Here is a 4,629-nt window from a genome sequence, read left to right as displayed (position 1 = left end):
GTTGCTCAAGCAAATAATGTTGCAAACTTAATTGCCGATGATCAACTTATGACAGGTAGTGGACTTAATTAAATTGGTACTTTGTAAAGAGCTGGAGATACTAGATGGGGGTCTTATTTGAATTCTGTACGTAGCTTGCTATGCATGTTTGATGCTACTTGTGAAGTTCTTGAAAAAAGCACTGAAGAAGGTAATTTCTCCACTCGTGGTGATACTAGTGCTGCTTATGATGCTATCACATCCTTTGAATTTGTCTTTGTTTTGCATTTGATGAGAAATATTTTGGAAGTTAATCATGATCTTTGTCAAGCTTTGCAATGAAAAAATCAAGATATATTGAATGATTTAACTCTGGTTTCTACTACCAAGACTTTAATCCAACGAATGAGAGAATCAAGTTGGGAGGCTTTCATAAAAGAAGTTATATTGTTTTGTGAGAAACATGAAGTTGAAGTTCCTGATATAAATGCATTGCATATTCCTAGAAGATGCCGAACTCGCAAAATTATTGACCAAATTTTAGTGGAGCATCATTACCGTGTTAATTTATTTCTGGCTGTAATTGATACACAGTTGCAAGAGCTTAATGGAAGATTCAATGATAATATGGTGGAATTTCTTACTTTAAGTTCAACTTTAGATTCCAGAGATAATTATAAGTTCTTCAGTGTCAACAAAGTATGTGAATTAGTAGAACGGTTTTATCAAGGTGACTTCAGTGACCAAGAGAAATTTCATATTAGAATGCTAGCTCAATATTATGAACTTGATATTCCTAATCATGTTGAATTAACTAATTTGTGCACAATTTCGGAGTTATGTCAAGGATTAATGAAGACAGGAAAGTCTTTAACATATCATTTGATTGATCGTTTGGTATTAATTCTCCCTGTTTCAACTGCTATAACTGAGAGATCTTTTTCAGCGATGAATATTGTGAAGAATAAACTCAGAAATAAAATGGAAGATGAATTTCTTGCTAATTGTCTTTTGATTTACATTGAGAAGAAGATTGTTGAAAGATTTGACACCGATTCTACTATCGATGAATTTTATGATATGAAGAATCGACGTGTACCACTTTGTTAGTAAAAAGTACGCATATTTTTTTGTACTTTAAATATATATTATTCTTTATCGGTATATTTTTGTAATGCATCTTACATTATAATTTATTTGCATATTTCTTTAATATTATATATATTATTGACCCCCACGATAATATTTCTATATCCGTCCCTCGAGAGAGGAAACCCGAACCTGCTTGCATGTACCTCTCTCATCCTTTTTCATGCATCTTCTTCAATCTTGGTCATTGATCTTGATTTTGGCCTCAAGAATTGATTTTGAGCGTTGATAAACATCTGACCCAAGACAGCTTCATTATTTTCATTTTTGCTTCTTCCCCTCTTGAGACTCAGAAGCTATCTTCTTCTTCGTGGAACAAAAACGGAAATAAACTTTTTACCAAGATAGATTTGCTTCCTGATCGAGGCCGATCGTTTCTTTTCTTGGCAAAGAAATCTTTGAGCCTTTCTTCAAATCTTTCTTTTTGTGGTAAAAATCTTGCTTAGCTTTTCTTCAAATCTTTTTTTGAGGCTTCATTTTTCTTCTATATTTTACCTTGAAAGATTGACGTGACCAAAGCAAAGGAGAGAGGAGAGAGAAGAGAGAAGGAAGAAAGCTTTCGGTGGAAGCATTAAAATGGAATTAAACTAAATTAAATTTCCACTTCTATTACCCAAGACATAAAGTAATGTGTAAAACTTTTGGTTACCAAGGAATGAAGTTAATTGAGTTGAGATTTACGTTCCAATAACCAAGGCATGGAGCAACCGAAACATACTTTGAAGTCGTTGGACCATTTCTTTCTTTTTTTTTTTATTTGTCAAAATTAGTTCATAGGCTATTGATTTGGGTTTGTCTTAATCTCAATATTCAGTCATTTGATTAATTTAATTTTGCACAAGACTAAATTAATTTACTGATCAAAGTGGATTTCTTTAACTTTTTGGCCTATTATGAAAACTGATTTTTCTGCACACTAATAAAAACATTACACAAATCATTAAAAGTAATTTGAGCATTTAATATTTTAATATTTTTTAATTTATATTTAAATAATATTTAATTATCATTTCAGTTTTTCAAACTCAACAATATTACGTAATAAATCGTATTCAGCAATTATATTAAGAATATAGAATTAAAGATTTTTTGTAGATCATAAATATTTTTTCGGATTTTGCTTTTAGGATGCAAAAAATTTTTTTTTTTTTTTTTAATACTTAAGACACTCGTCCCTTAACGCCATAGTAATAGCAATAAAATAGAAACACATCGGATCACAAAAACAAAACCAAAAAACCAGTCTAATAACAAATTACAAAAGCAACATTCAAATAAATTTAGCTACTTCTTGGAATCATCATCTCAATAAACTACACAAACTATTAACACTAGAATACTCTATATTGTGTATTTCTTTTTTGCTCCCTACCATTATTTTTATAACAAATTTTTTTTGAAAAAGTATATTTACATGACCGCTTATTATTAATATTTAAACTTACCATATAGAGTAAACATAAGAGTAAATATGTTTTTTTATTTTTGGCTATTTGTTCGAATGAAAATGTATTTTTTTACGATTTAAAAATTTTTAATTAATTTTTAATTATTTGTTATAAAATTATTTTTATCAGAAGTTTAAATTAATAAAAAAGACACATATATATAAATAATTATATTTTTAATATATTGTCTCGAACAAAAAATTTTTTTTGGATTTTTTTTATTTGTCTTCTACTTATATTTTTATTTTGGGTTTAACAAAGATCGAATCTTAGACTTTTCAATCATAGAAATTTTGAAACTAAGCCATAAAATTTCTTTTTCTATCAATTTAAATTAAAAAAAAATAGTTTTATGATGTTATTTTAAAAATTAGTCTAAATAGCTCCGGTAAAAATTAGGTACTACATCTTTGAATTTGAATTCTCTAAACTCTAAAGTTTGAATAATTTTAGAGAGTAAAGTGTGATCTCTTATCATTTATTTTATAGGTAGGACCAATAATAAATATGAGAGAGAAACCATTCAAAAGTAGAAGATCACACTTTATCTTCTAAAGTACAAATTTAAAATTTAGAGAATCCAAATTTTACATCTTTATTGTTCTTGTGTCATATTCTTTTATCGTTACGTTCTTCGGTTACATCTTTCAATTTTTATTTTTCAATTCGAACAAAATTAGATAAAAAATAAAATATATAATTCTATTTGTTTTTAATTTTAATATATTTTTAATTTTATTTTAATTTCAATTTATTTTTTTATTATCCTTATCTTTGTGTTTATACTTTATAGTCAATAATAATTGTGAACGGCTACTTCACCTTAAATTATAGAGCTAATAAAGTCACGTGGGTGAAACGATTCCGAAGTCCGTAACGAGTAGGCGTTGAAAGGTTGATGTGTATTGGATAGCAGTATAGCACATAGCAGGCTCTTTAGTGCACGTGTTATTCATGCACGTATACTCTTTCCTGCGCCTGCGTGTCATACGTACTGTCAAATCTCAACTCTAAACTTCACATCAATCTTGTGATCCATAGTTATTCCTAATTTCCTATTGTACACCGCATAAAAAAGCTTTTAAGTATATGAGTATACTAATGTTTCAGAAAGTTTTAACTATTAATTATAATAATATATTTTATATATTTTTTATAATTAAAATTAACAGTTAAAAATTATTTAAATATTAATATATTAATGCACTTGAAAATTTTTCTACAGTATAAACATATTTATATTAAAAAATATTTTTTTATATCCATATCACTTTAAAATCAAATAATGTTATATATATTATTTTATATATTTTTTCAAACACTTTTTACTTGATATTAAAAATAATTGATAACAAATAAAAAAGTTTAAAACATTTAATTTTTATTGTAAAAAAAATTATTCGGACAATATTTCTCTTAAAATTATTATTAATATATTAAAATTAACCTCTTAATTAAATAACAAGGACTGCAAGAACGTTTGAGGAGCATAAGATGAGATCATCATTAGGGATTCATTGGACATCTTTTTTATGCGTTTGTTTTAATTTATAAATTTTTTATTTATTTATTTTTAAATGATAAAAATGAATCCAACAGACATCTATAATTCTATAGCACGCTAAGCTATGAGCTATATTTGTGCTCCACTGTTCTACCCTTAATTTTATTTCAGAAAACATTTTTCTTGTGCAGATATATACAAAAGAAATAATTAATAGATGCGTCCATGCAAGTATTAATTTAAAGTACAATAATTTCTAGAGTGTAATACAGCCACGACCTCCTCCCGCCCACAAGATTATATTCCAACTATTAAAGGAGTGATGAGCTCTTTATTTTCTTTCCAATATATATATAGTAAAAATCTTCTCAAGAAATAGCACACACTTTATATATATAGGAACAAATCTCAAATGCCTAATAAATTCTAATCAGCATTTAATCAGCGTTTGACTTTCAATTTAATAGATAGCTACAAAGATTCTTATTATTTTGTTTACATAAATATAAATTAATATAGATAAAATATTAATCAGAATTTATTTTATTT

Source organism: Arachis ipaensis, chromosome B08 (genome assembly GCF_000816755.2).
Source record: "Arachis ipaensis cultivar K30076 chromosome B08, Araip1.1, whole genome shotgun sequence".
Classification (NCBI taxonomy): domain Eukaryota; kingdom Viridiplantae; phylum Streptophyta; class Magnoliopsida; order Fabales; family Fabaceae; genus Arachis; species Arachis ipaensis.
Note: the sequence above shows the minus strand (reverse complement) of the source record.